Genomic DNA, 23367 nt, shown 5'->3' on the forward strand with positions numbered 1-23367 from the left:
TTATTTAATTCAGATGGATCCTTTGAACTTCCATTCCATCTGGTTCTCTTTCAATAATGAAATCTGTTTTAGTCGTAAAATATTGGCAAGAATGAGCTTCAGTCAAATGGAAACAAAAGGAACTCAGTGCTCCAGGTTAGGAAACAGCCATGTCACAGTGTGTGAAAAGGGGAAAAACACTAACACTGTGGGGCTAAGAGAGTCCATGAACGGCCTCAATGATAGCTACAACAGGCATGTATTGTCATGGCACAAAGGCAATGGTTTCTTTTCGCTCGATTATGGCTTTGAGTAATGTATTAAGACCGCCTTTTCTCTAAAAGCAAATACTTTCAGTTATTGTGCGAAAGACGTCAAAGTCATTTTGAACATGCATTGAATTAAAAAAAAAAGTCTGAGGCAGTGCCAGTGATTCATTTGGGTAACATTGGGACCTGATGGAGTCGCATCTTTTTTTGGCAGAAGAAAAAATGGGTTGCAGTTTTAATGTAACTTTTGGGACTGTCCATTGAAAACCCTTGATAAGTTGTAATTATTTTAAAATCTAGAAAACTTCAGGAAATAAAACCTTCTATGCATATATGGACCTAAGATAATTAATATACATTGTAATGCGTTGTGTTGTAGGGGTTCTGAGTATTATCATATTGTCTTCTGACATTTCTCACAAATATTTCTGATGGAATTCTTAAATCATAAACTGTGGTCATTTGCACTAGAAACATTTCTAAAGTCTTATGCATCTGGCAATGTTATGTATCTGTGCTATACAGACCCTTAAAGGGGTGGTCTGGATATTGATAGTCATCCTAAATGTCTCTATTTATTTTACTTATATAGTAGTTTAATTAGAAAAAAAACAAATCTAACTGCTTTATTTTATTTTACCTATTTTCATTTTGAGGATGATTCTTTTGAGATTCTGAGGCTGGGTTCACATTGCGTTAATGGCAATGCGCTGACGGCATCCGTTACATAGTGGCACTAATGTTATGTAACGGATGCGTTAGCGCACCCATTAACTGCCATTATGTAGCGTATCGCTAACGCATGTCATAATCGGCATGCGTTAGTGATGTGCCGTCATTCTGTGACAGGCCCTCGGACGCAGTCTGCAGCGTTTTCGGGTCCGTCACCGCTAGCGCAGATAGAGCATTTGCGCTAGCGCGATCGCATAAGCATGATCTTTTTGGGCACTTGCGTTAACGCAGTCCGTTTAACATATGCGTTGAACGGACTGCACTAAAGCAATGTGAACCTAGCCTTACATGCTGGTGTGCTCAAACGGGACATTCAGGGGGAAGACAGAGGCTGTGGTCACTGCCACAGCCTCGATTCCCACCCTGAAACAAAGGATCATTGGTAATCTCTGTTTCAGGGGCTGGGCTAGTTGCTGTTGTACTAAGCATGCCTTAGTTGTCAAAAATGACATCAGTTTCATGGCAGCGTTGGTCTCTGATCTCCTTACAATGAGCACTGACAGTGCGCTCTGTTGCCTCGGTTACTCACTTCTCATCAGAGCCAGAGAGGGAGTGTACTGTCACTGTGCACTGAAAAGAATATTGCACAGTAAGAAGTGAGCTCATACTGAGAATACATCGAATTGACCACTAACACAGGCTCACTAGAGCAGGGACTAGTTCAGTCCCTGAAATGGATGTCATTGATGATGCTTCATTTAAGGGTGGGGATAGAGGCTGTGGCAGTGATTGCAAATTCTGCTCCCTAATAACATCCCATTTGAGTATCCCAGCATGCACTGGGGATTCTCAAACAAAGTGTCATCAAAACAGAAATAGGTAAAAAAAAATAAACCAGTTAGAGAGGGAAGCGAAGGGACATTTTAATTAAACCATATTAGAAAAACTATTACCGTATTTTTCGGACTATAAGACGCACCGGACTATAAGGCGCACCCAGGTTTTAGAGGTGGAAAATAGGGAAAAAAATATTTGAAGCAAAAAAATGTGGTAAAATATTTAATAACATACTATTATATATAATAACACCACATATAATAGTATGTTATTATGTTGGAAGCTGTGGGACCAGTGTGGTGTCTGTACAGTACTATATGAAGACGCTGGAGGGTGAGTATAAGAATGGGGGCACAGGGATTATATTTAAAGCACCACTCCAGCACTGCAAAATAACACTGGAGTGCTGCTTTAAAATCCAATGGGAGAACTATAACTCCCAGCATGTCCTGCAGTACCTATGACATGCTGGGAGTTATAGTTCACTAAAGAAGTGGCAGAGTGCTTTATTGTGTTTTGGAAAGACTAACCTCTTGATTGTGGCAGCCAGCCACACTGTGGTGAGGTAAAAGCATCCCATGACTGCACACAGAGCCCTCCCTCTTGTTGCCTTTCCGCAGCACAGGTAATGGAGGCCAGCAGATTCTAGTGTTGGAGTCTGAAGGACCTGTGATGATGTCAAGAAGAGGGAGGGCTCTGTGCTGCCATGTGATGCTCCAGCCCGCCCACTTCTGACATCATCACAGGTCCTCCTTGTGCACACTGCACAGCACTCAGCTCCAGCCCAGGAAGGTACAGCGATCTCCTCTCCCCCAGACACACGGATCTCCCCAGCTGCTGCAGGAATCAGCGCTGGGGAAGCCATGTGTGTCCCTGCTTAAGTGCAGTATTCATTTGCCTCTCCCAGCTCACCGCTCAGCTGATAGGTGGGCGGGGAGTAGCTAATGAATATTCACTGCACTTAATCATCGGGACCACATGGTTTCCCCAGCACTGATTCTGGGCAGTGGGGACATCCTGAAGTGGGATAACAGTGCGATCCCGCTCACTGCTGCCCCCCTCCCCACATGCTACATCCGTACCATAAGACGCACCCACACTTTCCTCCCAAATTTGGAGGAAAAAAGTGCGTCTTATGGTCAGAAAAATACGGTATATTATGAAAATCAATATTAGTTTTTGACCACGCATTTAAAGGGCTATTCAGCTTACAACAAGTCATTACCTATTTAAAGATAACAACCAGATCAGTGTTTGACACCCCTACTGAGTACAGCATTTGCCAGTCCCATAGAAAGTGAATGTAGTGGCGGTGCGCATGCACCACTGCCACCCTATTCAAATAGCACGGATGCTGCATTTCTCTGTGTAGCTGGAGACACATGGAGGATTGTTTCCAAAGAAAAAACTGAAGCATGCTTCATTTTATAACCAATGCCTCAAGATGGGTAATGAAGGCACCATTTGGGTTGGGTTCCTCTGGGTCTACAATAAGGGCCTCCATGGATCTTCCATAAGAGGCCCATTTAGTACTGTACGTGCCATGCTGTATGCACATGGCTTTCTCTTCATTTTGTTTAAAAATATCTAATATTTTAATCATTCAGAGCTATTTTTCAGCACTCGGTATTCACCTGTTTCTAATAGAATTGAAACCACAGACAACCAATTTACAATCCCAAATCTTTAAAGCTGGTTTAATAGAAGCCACATAACTCGGCTTCTAAACTTAATTGCAATTTAATTGCCAGATGGAAAAAAAACCATGGTATCTCTGCCACTTTATTAAAAATGCCTAGCAAAACTTACTCCAACTGGATTATTTTTTTTTAACTTAATTTAATTTGTCCTAAGAGGGAAGACTTTTACAGCCATCAGATTGCTGACAACAGCAGAAAACACATTACAGAAATCTACAATAACATTACGTAAAGTAAAACAGAAAGCGCACACTGTTCTATTCTGCATGAATTATTTTTAATTTTATCTAGAAAAAAATTGCTTGTAATTTTACAAATTTTCACAACACTTGGTACAATTTCCATTTTTCTCTTTCCCGTATAAGCTACTTTACAGTTGCCTTTATCTCCGACTGTTGAGTGTTGGGAGTTGAGCGGCGGTTGTTTTCTCTCATTAGTAGCAGTTTATCTTACAAAGTAACGTCATCTGTACAGTTTAAGGCAAAAATATAAGATAATGCACAATTTATCAAGGCTAAAACATGTTTCCTTCCAAATCCAGGAAAATGTAAGCTCGCTTCTGTCAAGGTTTATCTATTCAGAGTCTTTAATGTGAGGAAGAAATGATAGCTTAAACTTTTGACTCTCGGGTCGCATGGTATGTAATGGAGTTCATCTTGTGCTTAAAATGTCAGAGAATTTTCAGCCAAAGTAATTTCTTATACAAATAAAAATTCTAGAAAAATTACCAGGACAAGATTTAAAACTGTTGTTTAGGCTAAGAGCGATAAGGAATTGGCTCAAATAAACTCTTAAGAACGCTCATCTGCCAAGAGTCATGGCTCTAGATTCAGCTGAACGTCCATGTTTCACGGTTGAAGGAATCTAGATTTGGTGAACTGAGCGCACAATACAGGGATACCCTATGGAGGGAGAGTGGGTAAGTGCTTGGTTAACGCTCACCTGGTGGAGTTGTGACAGGCACAACTCCTATCTATGTAGGCATGAAGAAAAAACAGCTGCTGCTGCCCCTTGGTTGGTGGAAAGATCCTCCAAGAAATGTTGGATCCAGTTGGAAATACCACATTTGGTGGGCTGTGACAGCTGGATGGAACTTATTCTTCAAGTAGTTGTTTTTTTTACTTGATAAAGGCACCTTTGAAACGCGTTGGGTTCATAAAAACCTTATTATCATCATTGTTGAAGAATCGATTCACTCCAGTGGCACAACCAACCTAATAAGTTTTATCCAACTGGATCCCATGTTTCACGGTTGTCAGATAAAATAAAAAAGGTTTCCCAGATCAGTTATCCTCTATCTAAAGGATTCTTGGGATCACTTCAAGTTCCGTTAGTTGGACCCGCAGCCATCAGTCAGTCCTCTTCATCCTATATGTTGCCGACAGCTTTTCATTCTGGGATTAGTCACTGCAGAACTTCTGGTTACAGCTTATTATATTCCTGAGAACTAAGTATCTGGTCTTGAAGTACAATACCCTGACACCTGCCACAGTGGTAGAGGAAGTCAGAACACCCCCATACTCATTGTATGGCCAGCCATCCTCACTGAAATATTTGGGTTGGGTTTGACCAATATAGCTGAATATGGGCAGTTTTAAAATTCTCATTTCTAAAAGGGAATCTGTCAGCAGGTTTTTTGCTATATAGTCTAGACCAGAGGTCCCCAACTCCAGTCCTCAAGGCCCACCAACAGGTCATGTTTTCAGGATTTCCTTTGCATTGCACAGGTGATGCAATTATTAGCTGGGCAAGACTAAGGAAATCCTGAAAACATGACATGTTGGTGGGCCTTGAGGACTGGAGTTGGGGACCTCTGGTCTAGACGGAGAGACTCTGATTCCACTCTGATTCCAGTAATGTGTCCCTTTGCTTGTCTGTCATTTTGATAAAATCACAGTTTTCTTTGCTGTAGATCTAGACCCCGCCCATACCACTGATTGTCAGTTTTCTGTGTACACTGTATATTGAGAAAAAGCTGCCAATCATTGGTCAGGGTATGGTTACAAAGTGCAGTTGACTAGGAGGCACTGGACACTTAGTCCTGTAGTGATAATCTCCTACTGATAAAACACTGATTTTATTGAAACAACAACACACATCCTAGTAAGTGATACATCAATGGAATCAGGGTCTCAGTACTTATACTATGCCGCCATCAGATTACATAACAAAAACCTGCTGACAGATTCCCTTTAATCCATTCAACAGTGTACACAGTATGCAAACAGACTATCTGGCTAATATTACTATCCTACGTTTGTACTTGACTTGAAACGACTATCATATTGTTGGAGGCAAAGAATGGAAGATGATAAATGTAATGCACAAGACTACTTTACATTTATACCAATCCAGGTTAAGCTCACTCTTGAAAACCTACCGGTAGACTGTCATCCCTGCTATCCACAAGACATAAGGTACATAGAAAAATATAAGCTTTACCCACCGGCGTTTAAAATATGAGAGCTATTATACTGTAATGATTTCTTGTGCTGCTCTGTGTCAACGTAACCGCTGATTCCCAACGCAAGGACTTACGGTCTCTACGGAAAAGGACAATTATGGCTTCCAGTACAGAAATCAGCACTCTCTTCTCAGTGAACGTCTTGAAATTGCAATCATAAAATCTGAAAATGTTGTGGATTTCATTAACATTTTCTTCCCCTAGGATTCCCTCTTGGACAAGAACAGAGGTTTTCTAACATTTAAGTACCACAGGCTAAAATTGTTTCACAAGAAACAGATGGAGAGCATTGAGACCTGATTGGCTCCAAGTTTCTCAGCAATTGTTGAATTGTTGGCTGGTTGTTCCGGGACCTGTTTTTTTTTTTCTCCGAGAAGTAAAAAAAGAGTAAAAAAAAAAAATCAGGTGTGTTTCCTTACTTTTGATCAAACTAGACAGATTTAAAGCTTTAACTACTGAAAGGAAAGTTACGTTAAGAAAGACAACTCCCTGGAAGAATTTCTAAAGCAGCTGATTATTCTTCAGACTTTACTTTTTACCTGACCACAAAAATGAAGAAGACTACCTTGCATTACGTGATTGTCTCTTCTGATAGGAAAAAGGACTCACAGAAAAAAATACTGTAGATCAATTTTATTTTACTTAAACTGTAATGAAATGTCTGTACTCTAACTAAAAGGAAGGTAAGCTGCCATTACTGTATTGAGCTAAGGAGCGTCGTTAGACATTCCACCTAGTTGGTGGAGAACTTGATTTCACTTCTTGGTTACAAAAACATTCTTTTTTGCTTTGTGCTTAGGATACGTCTATCAATTTATATTGTAAATAGTCATTTCAAAGGTTTGTATAAAGACTCCAAGTCCTTAGGATAGGTGATAAATTGCTGATCACTGGGTTCCATCTCTGCGACCTTCATCCATCACAAAAATGTCGGTCTGGTAGAAATAGCCGAACACTGTACTCAGCTACCTTTGGCAGATTTCATAAACTCTGGACGAAGCAGAAGCGTGCATACTCAACTGGCACTCCATGGGGACGCAGAAGAACCCCTATTCTCTCAATTGGTGGAGGATTTCAGCAGTGGAATCCCCATCAATAGGCAAGGACTTATCTATCCTGCAGATAGGGAATACCTTGTAATCTTGGTACAACCCTAGATGTGAGTTCAGATGGCTGTGGCAATTGAATCTTTTTGATGAGTTTTTTTGAGCAGAAACGGATTGGAGACGCAACGTTTTTAAATCATCGTTCTTGGCAGCATATCATCCTAAGTAAACAGAACATGTACTGTTTGTACACATAGAACGATCGACTGACGATTATTCTGTGTGCATAGGAAGTGCGGCTGGCCTGTGTGAACAGGCTATTAAATGACCACCAATCGGCAAACACGTATCCAACTGGCGGCCATTTAATGCATCAAGTCAACTGGTGTAAACCCTCCTTAAAGCACAATAGGTAGTACTTACTAACTAGACAAAAACTTCTTGATGAAATTAATCTGAAAGGGAGAAGATACAGATTAGATGTAAGATAAAACTTTTTGATAGTGAGGGTGATCAATGAGTGGAACAGGCTGCCACGAGAGGTGGTGAGTTCTCCTTCAATGGAAGTCTTCAAACAGAGGCTGGACAGACATCTGCCTGAGTTTAGTGAATCCTACATTGAGCAGGGATATGGCCACGATGACCCTGGAGGTCCCTTCCAACTCTAACATTCTATAATTCTTAGAATGAAAGTTGCTTTATTACATGCTGCCCATTCAAATGAATAGGTGACCAAGTAATATGTGGTTGCTTTGAAACTGCTGTCTGATCTCATCGGAGGCTTGTAGAGGGGTTCCGGAGAGGAGGACCACCTTTTTTTGATGTCCATGCGTCTAAATCCTGAAGAATTATAGTTTTTATCTTGAATAGTCCTGGAAAGAGAGTCAACGTTCGCCTACTTATTTCCAGATACCCCATCTACATGGACAAGATATGTTCAACAACACGAGTCTTAGAGGAATTAAAAATCTCTACAGAGAGAGATACCGGGTGTACATAAATCATCCATATGTAGAAGACCTATGTAAATAATAAATTCCCCACACACCATAGTAGAAATAAGTAACCATTAATATGGGTCTTTCGATGTGATGAGCTGTAATGCATTTATTTGTTATCTAGAGGTTCATTAAAAAGTAAGAAATGAAGAAAGATGTTCAGCTCCTTGTATGTTAATTTTTCTAGGGTCTCCAAGATACTGTAGCTAGCAAACATGTAATTTCCCATTACTCGTGCCCCTCGTGCTGAAGGATGTGCATGTGTGGAGCGGAGCAATCTCTGCATTACACTTCTCAGCTGATTGCAGCTGCTGCTTTTAGTGTTTCATTAAAGTGCCAATTTATCTTAGCCCAGAGCATATCCAGCTGAAAAATGATCGTCGCTCCATAAAGCCGCTCTGTGCACTTTTTACCTTAAACTTGTATGCCCAGAATAGATAGATCACTGGAGGAGCCTATCTTATTTACTCTGACATTGCAATAATACAATCCTTTGTCAGATACACAGCGAAAAGTTCATGTCTATAGATCAGTGAAAACTAATAATCAAAGCTTGCCTAGCCAAAGAATAAAGTGAGGGAGGAAAGGTGGTCCTGGGTGCTCTATTATAGCAGAAGCAAAGCAAGGGTTGAATTTTAAAGGGGTTGTGTATGATTAAAAAAATGGCGCCACACTTGTCCATAGGTTGTGTGTGGTATTGCAGCTGAACACAGCATCCTGTAATGGAGCTGAACTGCACAAATGCACATCAGACAAAGCTGTTTTTTCTGGAACAAAAACAACCATGTTTTCCTAATGTTGGAAATCTCCCTTAAAAAAGGACTTCCATCAAACTACTATCCTCTGAAAATATTGCAATCACCATATTATACAGCACTGTGTACTTACAATTGCTCATTTTGCCTTTCTACCCTGTTAACTCTTCTTTTTTTCCATTAGGTCTATGAAAATCACATGATTAAAAACTGACTAGCTGAATCCTTCTAATCTCTATGTAGAAACAGGAGGTCATAAGTCACTGCAAAAGTCACCGGCAGGAGGGAGAAGCGAAGCAGCTGTGTCAGGAGGTGAAGAGCGGAATGAGTAAAGGAGGGAAAAAGGAGGAAAAAGAGACTTACTGTTTCTACATAGAGCAGAGAAAAGAGAAGAATTAGCTGGGTAGAAAGACAAAATGAGCAATTGTAAGTTCACAGTGCTGTATAATATGACTGCAGTGTATTAAAAGGATGAAAACTTTTATGGAGTGCTTTAAATAAAGGAAAACAAGAGGACATTTTCTAGATTTTTTTTCTTAAGAATCAATAAATGTTGATTAACCACTGATTATCATTAGAGATTCCTGGCATGAGAGACACCCAGATGTTAACACTTAATGGTTGAGTTGAGCTGGTAATGGAATCAGCCTTCTTTCTATTAGATGCCATGTACTCTGCTGCGTATGAAGTCTTGCCGTTCCTATACCATGCCAGCATAGAACCGGGATGCGAAAACGGCAACATGTAAAGTATGCATCCAATGAAAAGCAAATGCTCGGACTTTAAAGGGGGTTGACCCACCACTGCATTTCTCATCCACTGTATAGCTCTTAAAAAATGAATAATATTTGCAATTTACATGATGTTGAAAAAATTATCCAATAAAATCTTCTGCCATTTCTTATATTGTATGATGCCACTTTGTGTTCAGTGTCTAACAATGTGCAGGCCCATCCCATGGCATCATACCATGTAAGAAAATATCACAAATTTTCTACCGGATTGTTTTTTAACATTATGTAAATTGTAAATATTATTTATTTTTTTAGAATCTATGCAGTGTATGTGATATATAATGGTGGGATAAAACCTTTAATTTTTTACTATTTAACCAGATGGACATTGGCTAAGCAGCTGTAGTTTCCAGGGCATCATGGGTGGTTGTCTTTTTTTTGACAGGGATCATTTAAAAGAACCAACAGCTATACTAAGACCAAGAAAACTTGTCCTTGCCCTGACTTTCAAGATCCAAAAACGTATCGCAGTATTTCTCGATTGTATTTTACGGTTGCCTTATCTAGGAAACTTGTGTTTCGAAGACATTTATCTCAACGGTGCTTTGGCTCTCCGACATTTTTGGCTGTCATCCATGATTCCTAGCTATAAAAATCTTCAAGAGCTATTGCACCAACTAGTAAGATGGTGAATGCGGCAAATAAATGTAAAAATACAACTATCCCTCCACTGTTGGAAAACCCCCAAAGTTTCGAATTCGGCTTTCTATCCAATAGGTGTAAATATTTCATGCGCTTACATCATTATTTTAGTGACTGTTTATAAAACAAAACCTGTTGTTAAAACGGATGATTAATGGAATTATTTTTCACCCGAGGCTAAAAAGCTTCATAAAATATTTATTTTATATACTAAACCATACATGCTGGCAACGAGCAACGGTGCACAACGGTGACTTATTCCCCCAAGGAAGGATTTATTGCAATTTACAGCGCAACTTCAAAACATCCCTTAAATAGTTGTGAAATTTTTAGCAGGTTTTCTTAAAATTAATTACAGTATCGGTTTAAAAGCTGTGTACTGTATGAAGCCAGATGTTTTTAACATGTGTGTACTGCTACATTGTAGCTTTGTGTTCCTAACGCTCATGCAATTTTCAGGATGACTTGTTAATAGGGTTGGATTTGTGAAAAAGCCGTGCAAGCCAGGAGCCGAGTTTTAGGACAGGATTGGGATTAATAAACAGCGCTGGCAATCCAGTAATGCCATGACTGTGTAGGCTTGTTTGGTTTATGCCCGCCAAAAAAAGAATGGGCAGAGGAATAGGTAATGGTCTTTGTTGATTGTTATGGACCATAGCCAAAATCTAATTGTAGGCATACACTATGATACGTAGGAAATTTTCTTAGTGGCGTCTACCAGAGTTAAGAGCAGTGAACCCCTAACAGGGTTCTTGAGGGTCTTCGAGCTTTGATCAATGGTTCCCCAGAATACAATGTCATCAAGACCTATTCTTTTACAGCAGTTTTTTTTCAGATTTTAGCCTGCTCAAACATGAATTAAACATATCTGAGCCGCATTACGGTACTGGACAATAATTTTAGAACGTTTTACCCACTCCTACACCAAGTATCCTTGAGTCACGAAGGACTCTGTCAGCAAAATGAAAGTTCTAGCCAAGCACAGGCGTTTGGTGAATCCATGGCGTAGCCAAAAGGTTCAGTGCACCTTCCGCTCCTACTTGTTCTCCAGTAATCTCTGCCATTCTGTAGCTCCTTAAAAGCTAGAGCCATTAATTATGGTGGAGATAGATGCAAAGTATGGAGGTGGAAATGTGCAATGAACTGCTTGGCCACAACAAGGGTGCACAGAGGGCCTGTGCTTGGTTTGAAGAGTTTGTGCTGATAGACGCCGTTAAAGAATTACTCCCAGCTCGATAAATGGCTGCACATTATTAGGTTACGCCATCACATAATGCCCGACTTTTGGGAACCACCACCAATCATGAGAATACAGGGGAGTTTCACAGAGTTATCTATTTATTCTACTCATTTATATAGCGCCATTAAATCCACAGCGCTTTACAGACATCATCATCACTGTCCCCATGGGGCTCACATTCAAAATTCCCTATGTCTTTGGAATGTGGGAGGAAACCGAAGATTCTGGAGGAATCCCATGCAAACACGGAGAGAGCATACAAGCTCCTTACAAATATTGTCCTTGGTGGGATTAAAATCCAGAACCCCAGCACTGCCAAGCTACAGTGCTAGTCCAAAGATCAAGGGGCGCTCATTGCAACAAGGGATGTTGGTGCTCTGAAGTAACAGCACTGAAACATTTATCAAAAAACTTCGGCACTCAACACATGAACACATGAACATTTATTATCATATACAGCAATAGAGGCAAAAAACAAACAGAAAAAAGAAAAAGACACAACCCTTGTGGATACAATTTGTGACTGCAGAAAAAAAAGAAAAATAAAAAATAAAGAAAAAAATACTAACGTTTTTGAATACAGATTATTTGAGCGCAATGGTTCGGCTAAATATAGCCTGTTTCAAGCATAAATCTGAAGGATTAGGGGTCAAAATATGCTGATATCCACTAGCAAAGGTGGCAGGACCAAATGGTCTAGCGGACACTGATATACGGCCACTCTCCAGAAAGTATATTTCCAGACACAAATATCAATACCATTTTGTATCTTTATTTTTTATTTTTATTTTTTTCTGCAGTCACAAATTGTATCCACAAGGGTTGTGTCTTTTTCCTGTTTGTTTCTTTGCCTCTATTGCTGTATATGATAATAAATTTTCATGTTTTGAGTGCTGAAGTTTTTCGATTAAAGGTACAGTACTAACCACTGAGCCACCCGACATCTATTTTATAGCTCTTTCTCTGCATGGGTGCATTCCTATCACCCACTGCAGCATACTCATGGGAATACGGGAGAAACATTGTGCAGGAAAACCCATGCAGGTAAGGCAGTGCTGACATTGCCTCATTTTCAAGATCAGTGAAGATATACAGTAGATCAGACCCAATCTTTACTTGTGAAAGTATTTACCCTCCTTGATATTTTTTGTGTTTTGTTACTTCACAACCTGGAATTTCACTGTTTTTTAGGGTTTGCATCAGTTCATGTAAAGAACATGCCTACAACTGTGAAGATTTGACTTTCTTTTTATTGTAAAGCAAACAATCAGGAAAAAATTACTGAAAACTCCAGCGTGCATAACAAGTCAGTACTTTGTAGAGCCTCCTTTTGCAGCAATTACAGCTGCAAGTAGCTTTGGATAAATCTCTGACCTTTCCACATCTTGCCACTGGGATTTTTGCCCATTCCTCAAGGCAAAACTGCTTCAGCTACATCAAGCTAGATGGTTTCCTCTGGTGAACAGCAATCTTCAAGTCTGACCTCAGATTCGCAATTGAACGTCTAGGCTTTAACTAGGCCACTCCAAAATATTTACACATTTCTCCTTAAACCACCTCTGGAATGTTGCTTTAGCAGTATGCTTTCGGTCATTGTCTTGTTGGAAAGTGAACCTCGTCCAGGTCTAAAATCACTGACAGACTTAAACAAGTTTTGTCCAAAAATATCCCTGTATTTCGTACCATCCATTCTCCACCTGAACTCGGACCATTATCCCTGTCCCTGCTGCCTAAAAACATCTGCATAGCATGACACTGCCACCACCATGCTTCACTGTGGGAATGATGTTCTTGGCGTGATGAGCTGGGTTAGTTTGGCGTCAGGCATAGTGTTTACCTTGGTGGTCAAAAAGTAAAATTTTGGTTTCATCTGACCACAGCACCTTCCTCCCTACATTTGGGGAGTGTCCCACATGTCTTTTGGAAAACTCAAAACTAGGCTTACAATTTTTCTGTGTAAGAAAATACTTTTTTTCTGCCCACTCTTCCATAAAGGCCACTTTTATGGTGTATATGGCTTATTGTAGTCATATGGACAGATACTCCAGTCTCTGCTTGGGAACTCTGCAGCTTCTTCAGGGTTACTTTTGGTCTCTGTGCTGCCTCTCTGATTAATGCCCTCCTTGCCGGGGCTGAGAGTTTTGGTGGGCGGCCCTCTCTTGGCTGGTTTGTTGTGGTACCATGCTTTTTCCAATTCATGATAATGGATTTGATGGTGCTTTGGGGGATCATCAGAGATTGGTTATTTTTTTTTTTAGAACCCAACCCTGACTTGACCTTCTCAACAAATTTGTCCAGACTTGTTTGGAGATCTCCATGGTCTTCGTTGTGTTTGGCTAGTGGTGCCTGTTGCTTAATGGTGTTGCAGCCTCTGTGGCCTTTCAGAAAAGGTAAAGTGTATATACTGACCGACATGTGACATTTAGCACACAGGTGACTTCCTTTCACTAAAAGCATGTGACTTATGAAGGTAATTGCTTGCACCAGAAATTTCTGGGGCTTCATATCAAAGGGATGAATACATATGCACATGCCAACTTTAAGTTATTTGATCCCATAAATGTAATTTATGTCCATATTTTTCTCACTTCACTTCAATAACTTAGACTATTTAGTGCTGATGACACCCAAATCGAATTACAATAATATTTAAACACAAGTTGTAATGTAACAAAATAGGTAAAAAGCCAAGGGGGTGAATACTTTCACAAGCCGCTTTATGTGATGGCATATCATAATGACTTGCTAGCAACATTCTTTTAAATGGCTCTCAGTGCGGTAATAAGGTTGCGATTCACTGGTCTAGAGTCAATGGTGGACCCATGAATGTTACCATGTAAGAAAAGAATTACGGTAAGTATCGCACTATAAGGATTTCTGAAACAGGATAAGATTACAGGTAGTAAGACTAATATTGAAATTTTTGGAATTTTCAGATCAAATGTTAACAAAACCACTAGAAGGGTATCTAGGATTACAAACAGGATGGCAGGACTCTCTCCAAAAGCATCTGTCATTTAAGTCCATGGCGTATAATTGCTGTTCATCCCCATTCAAAGGAGCTAAAGGCCACCATACACCTCAAATAAAAGTCGTCCAAAACTTGAGGAAAGAGTGATTGGGTGAATTGAATTCAATCACTTAATACTTTTGTTCATCAACGAGAAGAGCTCCTGCCAGATAAATCTGGCGGCAGCTCTTTCATGGAAGACACAGGGGTGCTTGGATGGCCTGTGCATTGCTGTGTATGGGAAGTCGGGAGAGACAGGAGTCAGCCGAATGATAGTCCAGCCAACATTTATACAGATAAACCCTTTTCTAGTCAAGCCTCAAATTATGAAGCCCTAAATCCTCAGCCACAGAGAAAATAAGAGAAGGAAAAATATTACTCATTGTCTTCACAATCATGATTCATTATCTTCCTTTTCTTTTTATTCCTGAAACTTCAAATGATTACCATATCAACTACCAATCTTCCGCTCAGCACCACATGGTGACACAGCCGGCACAGCGTTCGTGCCTACTAAAGTCTTTATTTAAATTAACTTGTTTTTGAGAAACTTCAAAAGAAGAGCCTTATATTCGGGAAGTAGTATTTATAGAACCAAATCCCTTTCAGAGATGAGAATGCAGCCGATCCCTGATCACATATGTTATAAGCAGCTGTTTGTATATAGTTTAACACTTTGTTCTGTTTGGATAAAAGGAAAAAAAAGTTGACGAGGTTCTCACTAGTTTCATCTATTGTTACTATGGTAACCAGGTTGTTTAGAATTTACTAAAATCTGAATCAATTAGTTATTAGCAACAATTAGAATTTATTATTACTAAAAGAAACGTATCTATATATATTTTTTGAAGCAACAGATGGTCTAATGTATATTGAAAAAACCGACTTGATTAGCTAACAAAGTGCTTAAAGTAGATGTGTGTAGTCGCATGATTGCTAGATCCCCCACGTGGCCGTCAGAAGAGTCTAATAAAATGGCAGAGATGTGCTTGACCATTGAGTAATGCAAGAGTTTTCTGAAGTGGTATTGGAAATTTGAGAATGTGTAAAGTACAATGGCTACAGATGAGCGAACCTGAACTCAAAAGTTTGAGAGATCGTACTGGACAGGTAGTGCATGGTGCTAAACTACGAACACGGTATTCTCCAAGAATATTTTCCAGCTCAAAAGTTCAGGTCCCCACTGTTTTCAATGGGGTTCAGGTTCTGGTCCAAGTTCGGGTACAATTGTGGTACCTGAACCGAACTTTGGAATAAAGTTCAGGTTGGGAAAGAGAACCCGAACTTACATGGGTCAGCTCATCCCTAACAATGGTGACATGAGTTTAGGAAAGAACCACCAACATGCCTGACAATTGAACACTTTTGGGATAAGTTTGAAACCTATGACACTGGCTGCACTATGGGAATACATTTTCCATGTTGTGGTAGATCATCTTATTCGGCTGCTCATAGAGGTAGACAGGAATGCTGTCTCTTTAAATTTTCCACTGGTTTATTGAGGTACAACGTAAACTGGGTCAGCGTTAGCAACATAAAAACAACCTTTCTGGTCTAACAGGAAAACAAAACAACAACTAATGGCACAGTCCGTGTTGCTGTGCGGATCCATTCGCTCAGCAAACAAACATAAAAAAAGTTACATTTTCCTTATTCTCAAATACAGCTCTGGAGCTCCCATCTCCAGGCACACCCAACACAGAATGATCCAAAAGGCTGTGTATTTACCTTCTGGACTCCACCCTGGGGTGGAGATATGGTGAACAGCCTCCCACCCACTCTTCAGCTGCTCACTAAACCTAGCCCTAAACATTAACCGATTAACCCATCTTAGCACTTAGTGTTCTGGAGCATTTTTCTAGGTTCATATCACTGAAGCTAATAAGCTCAGTGATACATATACCCCCTCCAGAACTTAGCCAGTGACTTTGGCACACTATGAACACTGTAACTAATTGTTTGTGCAGTAGTTCTCAGAAATCAGAAGTGTCTGGATGTTCATGGTGACCCTCATCAGTGCAAAGCATGAGAACTCATTTGGCAAGGTGAGAGTTTCTGGACTGAGGTCTAAGGGGTAACGTTTCTCCTTGTAGAGAGTGACTTACAGCTCTGGCTTGTGAAGGTAAGGAGGCTTATTCGCCGTGCAATGCTCCTCTGGGAAATTTAATATACAAATTGCCTCTTGAGAGAAAAAGAGGACTTAAGCTCTATAGCGCCACCTGCAAGTCACAATCAACCAATAAAAAAATCTAAATGCCTAAAATAAAACATTTTAAAAAGTATATGCAACTTTTTTCAAACAGTATGGCAGGTATTACTAATTATTTATAATTAATTATTAATAATCGTTTATTATGAATTGTTCATTAAAAATAATTATTTCTGTCATTTTCACAGAAGGGTATTTTTTTCATGATCCACTCTATTGTACAATAGGAAGTTAAACAAGGATGAGCTGATTGACGGCCATAGCGTCACAACTTTTATTAACGGTTTTCCAAATTAGTTCACTAGTATGTAATGTGAGCATCGTGCTATGTACTCACTTTGGTCATGTCAAAACTTAGTATATTGGTGTACAGTTTCTCAGTAAAATTTGGTTCTAAAAAATTTCAAGACATCAGTGCAAGAAGACCCCAGGCACTTTGGGTCTGCCAAGATCTTGGCTTCATATTACATCTATAAGTACACCAGAATGGTGCCTATAGGAGATCACAGTGAATATGCAAAAGTCTACAACTCATTACAAGTGTCTGATAACAACTGGAAAACATTAAAATTAAAGAGACCCTCCACCCTGTAACTAAAAAGTAACAATTGACTTGTATAGTCAGCCCAACTGGTACCCACCACTTCCACTCCGCTCCATTGCTCCTGATACCCAGATGCCTGTTGCAGTGGCATAGTGAGTGCAGTGGCAAGTCAAAACCTAAGTCTAAAATGTAGCAAGAAGTGGTTTAGATTACAAATGGGGAAAAAAGTATTTAGTCAGCGACTAATTGTGCAAGTTCTTTCACTTAAAAAGATGAGAGAGGCCTGTAATAGACATCATAGGTAGACCAACAACTATGAGAGTCAAAATGAGAACACAAATCGAGAAAATCACCTTGTCTGATTTGTCAAGATTTATTTTGCAAATTATGGTGGAAAATAAGTACGGTATTTGTTCATTAACAAAAGTTCATCTCAATATTTTGTTATATATTCTTTGATGGCAATGACAGTGGCTGTATAGTACAAGTAGGTTTTCACTAGAGTATTCCTTTATTCTACAATTGGGCAGAAAGACTTGCTGGACCCTGGTCATGTGGCAACTTTGGTTGTCGTGGTCGTTGGTCCATTGCCCTTCGAACTGCCTTCTACCTGCCGGCATCCCCGGCACATCTTCTGATTAGTATGTTTGGTGTGACATTATGCAAACATCATGATGAAACAATGATATCGCACCTGGCTTAATAATCAAAATAAGTGCTGAAATGTCAGCCGGTGAGAGGAGGCTTGTAGGATAATAGTCCGGTGACCACAGAATGGCAACGTGGCCACTAGACTGAATGTTTTTGCTCAATTCGATTGCCAAACTTTACATGTCTTCTACTTATACATGCTCGGTCCTAAAATTAGAATTTTAAAAAATTCTAAAATTTTAAAGAAAAAAGATGCTGGTGAGATTTCTTTCAATACTAGAAATATTTTGAATATACTTCAAACATCAAGGCGGGTTGTTTTTTATTTTTCAGAAATAGATGAAAATTAAAATTTGGCCATATTTGCCTTTAATTCATAGATCCGATTCTTGCATTATTGCATTTCTCCCATCTCACCATCAGGGTGTATGTTTCCTGCCTACATCCGGCTCGGACTGGCCAACAGGGTAACAGGGGAATCCCCCGGTGGGCCCCTGTGCAGATCTGGTCCCCCAACCCCACTGTATGGGCAGTACTTGGCATAATTCACTTGTACAGAAAAAAGCAGCATCTCATCCTTCATTAACCAAACTACCCAGTTTATTATTATATAGAGGTATAGGTAAATTTGTGAATGAGGGTAGTGTAATATTTGTATGAAGTTGAAAAGTGGCCCCCCCAAAGTCAATGTTACTGATGGGCCCTTGTCACCCCAGTCTGACACTGCCTACATCCACCGGGTTGTACAGCAGTAAATTGGTTGAGGATGGAGATAAAGCAGCAGATGCAGACAGTGAAGAATGAGTTCATAAATAAGAAACACTCGTTGCTTGATTCCAATACATTCCACATTTTCCCATGCACGTCGGCCGGACTTTATGAGTGAGTAATTGTTGCTGAATACCGTGTTATTTGGCAAAGACAGATGACATTTTTAGTCGGCAGAATTGCTTCAGGAATATGTATAAAGGCTTGGAAGATCTGCTGATTGACCATCCATTATTCATTACATTCATTTTAGCAGGATGGTGTTTACAGTTTTGCTATGATGCGGTTTCTCAAGTGTTTCATTGCGCATTCAGGCTCTTTCCGAAGATATACGATGGAACGTCAGTCCTGATTCCTCATCTCCCTAACTACTTGTTCGCCTGTCATTTAAGATGTAGAGCAGCTTGGACATGTGTGTTAAATTTTTATGCCTCCCTATTATTAATGGTCGGTGAGTAAAAATGTAGTGAAATGCACTTTCATTAAGATATTATAAGCCGCATGGGAAATATGTTCAAAAGCCAGGTAGTGAGGAAAAGGAGGACGCCTCTGACGTTCTTTTCTATTGTTCTAGTTCCCAATACACAATGGACTAAAGTCATATTAATAGTGAGTCTGCATTACTTCCGGGCATTAAAATCCTAGATAGACAGATAAAGACATAGATAGATAGATAGATAGATAGATAGATAGATAGATAGATAGATAGATAGGAGAGATAATAGATAGGTAGATAATAGATAGATAATAGATAACAGATAGATAATAGATAGATAGATAGATGATAGATAGGTAGATAATAGATAGATAATAGATAGATAGATAGATAGGAGAGATAATAGATAGGTAGATAATAGATAGATAATAGATAACAGATAGATAATAGATAGATAGATAGATAGATATATAGATAGATAGATAGATAGATAGATAGATAGATAGATAGATGATAGATAGATGATAGATAGATAGATAGGAGAGATAATAGATAGGTAGATAATAGATAGATAATAGATAACAGATAGATAATAGATAGATAGATGATAGATAGATGATAGATAGATAGATAGATAGGACAGATAATAGATAGATAGATAATAGATAGATAATAGATAGATAATAGATAGATAATAGATATATAGATAGATAATAGATAGATAGATAATAGATAGATAGATAGATAATAGATAGATAGATAGATAATAGATAGATAGATAGATAGGTAATAGATAGATAGATAGATAGATAGATAATAGATAGATAGATAGATAGATAATAAATAGATAGATAATAGATAGATAGATATATAGATAGATAGATAGATAGGAGAGATAATAAATAGATAGATAATAGATAGATTGATAATAGATAGATACAGATAGATAGATAGACAGATAATAAATAGATAGATAGATAGATGATAGATAGATAGATAGATAGATAGATAGATAGGAGAGATAATAGATAGGTAGATAATAGATAGATAATAGATAATAGATAATAGATAGATATATAATAAATAGTAGATACATAGATAGATAATAGATGATAGATAGATAATAGATAGATAGGAGAGATAATAGATAGATAGATAGATAGATAGATAGATAGATAGAAGATAGTAGATACATAGATACATAATAGATGATAGATAGATAATAGATAGATACGAGAGACATGCTTTGTCCATTTAACTGTAGGCTAATAGCTCAAGAGAGGTATGTACAGTAGAACAGGGACCCTTTAGAGGGAGGTCACCTTGCCATGGTTGATGGGCACACATGAATTGGCCAATTTATGTGCTAAGAACCTTCATTTTTGTAAGGTCATCTTACTGAATAATAACACAGTTTAGATTCAATGTTTTCAGTGTTTGCATATATCTTGGCTCCTATAGAGTGCTGCTGTGATTTCTTTTTCTAGATACGACATAGATAGATAGATAGATAGATAGATAGATAGATAGATAGATAGATAGGTAAAAATATATTTCTAAAATCATCTTGAGGAAGCTGCAACATTTTTGTGTCAAGTGCTATTTCCTCCCACTGGAAATTGCAGTAGTTCAAGGGTCACGCAGTTTACCCATTAGATATGTCAAGCGGGGCAAAATACTGGATGTTTTGGAAGGAACATCAACATTTTTTGAGGCGTAAAAGACAAGTTAGCGGGCTGTCGGCACGTATAGTGGTATTGTGTCATTCTACTCACATAAAGGCATTGCTCTGTTGTCAGCCAATATTCCCCAATGAATGCAGCTATTCACTTACATAAAATAATGGTAAGAGAGGAGAACATTTCATAGAAAGTTCCTTGACCGTGAATACATACCACTGTCCAGATCCATTAATCATGGTTCAACCTAATGTCTATGAAAAATATAGATCCTTTCCCTGAACCTTTTCTTTCTTGCTAACTTTAGAATTGTGTGATAAAAATCTCCATGCATTGTGAAGATATATGAACTAATGTATCAGACAAGCATTTTGCATTTCCCTGGCATAAAAAAGGCTCAAAGAGGAATTCAAAGGTGGGTATTCACAAACCATTTTTTAACAAACCAAAACAGAGTATGATGAAACACTTAAGATAACCCCTTTCTAAAAAAGGAATGTGGACTACATTAAATCTCATGGTGAAGCACAAACATGTAGTGAAGTCCCAGAATGAAGGGTTTCTGAAGTTCTATCTAACTAAACACAAAAGAGACAAAGAAAGAAGGAAAGCCAAGGAATCACCGTCATCCAAGAGAGGATATTTACTCAAGCATCAAATGATACTAAGGTCTAAAGCTAGGACAACAAAGTAGAGCTTTGCTAGGCTTAGGCCAAACAAGCAATGTAGCTCCATCAACCAAAGCAACTTCCAACCACCACTAGTTTATACTTTAATGGACATGTGTATCAGAGAAATTTGAAGCTATCGGCTTCCCAATCCAAAAATATCTGCCCATACCTTCCAATAAGTCCACCTTCTTGTCTCCAAATCCTCCGGACTACAAAAATGATTTCAGTTCAACGTCACATATCAGTAAGGTGGATCTAGACTAGAGATGACCATACACATTTAAACACTGGGCATACAGCTATTCATCAAAATCCTCCGCCCCCACACACACCCAAATGTTCAGTTCGATGGAGCGTGTATGTGTTTTAAATGGGTATAGGAGAGTAAACCAATGCCAGACACCCATTGTTGTGGTTTATCTTCCTTGAGAACAAAATTATAGTCCTTGCTGTCCTTTTTGTACATGACATAGGTTAATTGAACACTCGTTGTACATTAAAACATACAACACAAGGCTGGTCGGTCTCGGCACTTTGGTCTTACTGTATGTGCATAACCACCTTTAGATCAGTGCAATTCGAGACTGGCAGGTCAAAATCATCATCTTCTGGATCAATGTAACGTCAAGCTGTGTTGATCTCAACAAGAGCAAAATAATAATACATCATAGATAGGCATCAATGAAATATAGAAGCAGACTCAGATCCTCCATCCACAGTGACAGATTCTTAAGATATTGCAGCAATAGCAGCACAGCAGGGAACACCTAAATTAAAAATCTTAATTAAAATATCCTTTGCATCCGGTATTTTATGCATATGATGTAATATGCAAATATCCCTGCTGTAATTGCTTGGCACATTGCCTCCCAGCGTGATCTGCCTCTTTTGCGTGGAGCAGAATCTCCATATTGTTATAAGCTCTATATGTGTTTTCTTGATACTCGCTGATTACTTACTTTCATATCTATAAACAAGACCAATAGTGCATGTACCGTAGGAAACAACTGTTAGATCAGCCTAATATGCCAACTCCTGTCTGTCCTGAGATAGGCATCTAGTATGGTGACATGAACCAGCATCATTTTGATTTCGATGTACCTTCCTCTATGTACATTAGTGAATTGATGAGTTTATATGGGTTCTAAAGGGGGTCAATTTAGCAAAAAATGCTGAGGAAATAGAGGATGTATTAAAATAACTTATACTTGCTCAGTAACTCAGGCTTGTCAGGATACTTCGGTGCCAGCGGTCATGTGACAGCAAATATGCGATGTGCATATTTCCAGCCACATTCCAACTAGACGTGTCGAGCCTCACTCAATTCACTTGTATTGAGCAAGGCCGCACACATCTAGTCGGCATGTGACCACAATCTCCCAGCGTCGGTATTGGAGAATCCTGACAGCACGCACACTGCGAGCTGTGAGGATTCACAAGTCTGCGCAACCTATTTAATGCTTTCTGTCCATTTTTTTAAAAAAATCATGACAAGCCATATTAAATCATGAGAATGCCTGTTATTATGGACTTTACTAACTTTTACAACTTTAGTATATGTGTAAGAAATCGAAAAAACGTCAAAAGGAAAACATGCGCAAATACATGGTTTTACTATGAACCACCTGTATCCTAAAGAGAGCTATAACGTTACTAATAGTTTGGTCTCTGTTTGAGTTTCACTAATAACATTGACATCTTAAACGACATCGTCTACTAAATTGAGTTATTACGTGTATGAGCCTGCATGGCAGTAAAGCGCAGCTTATTATATTAGAAATAGTTGTTCAGGTATAATTCTGCACTGGCGTCTCTCCAGAGCTAATGAGCCTGGGTCTTATTAGGGTACTTAGGGCTGTACTAGTTCAAGGAGCTACAACTGCAAGGTCCCCAGAGTTTACCTAGTCTAGCTTATAAGGGTTAGGAAAAAATCATGTTAAAACACTATTTTAGTGAATTGTGATTTATTAGAAAGAGGACTCCATTCAGAACCATCATCACCG

At 39.0% G+C, this 23367-nt stretch overlaps 1 protein-coding gene across 1 annotated transcript in view; it reads right to left on the minus strand.

The window, feature by feature from the left end:
• Positions 1 to 23367, minus strand: part of NRP1 (neuropilin 1) — a 190590-nt gene that overhangs the window by 53293 nt on the left and 113930 nt on the right.

Source organism: Ranitomeya imitator, chromosome 6 (assembly GCF_032444005.1).
Source record: "Ranitomeya imitator isolate aRanImi1 chromosome 6, aRanImi1.pri, whole genome shotgun sequence".
Lineage (NCBI taxonomy): Eukaryota > Metazoa > Chordata > Amphibia > Anura > Dendrobatidae > Ranitomeya > Ranitomeya imitator.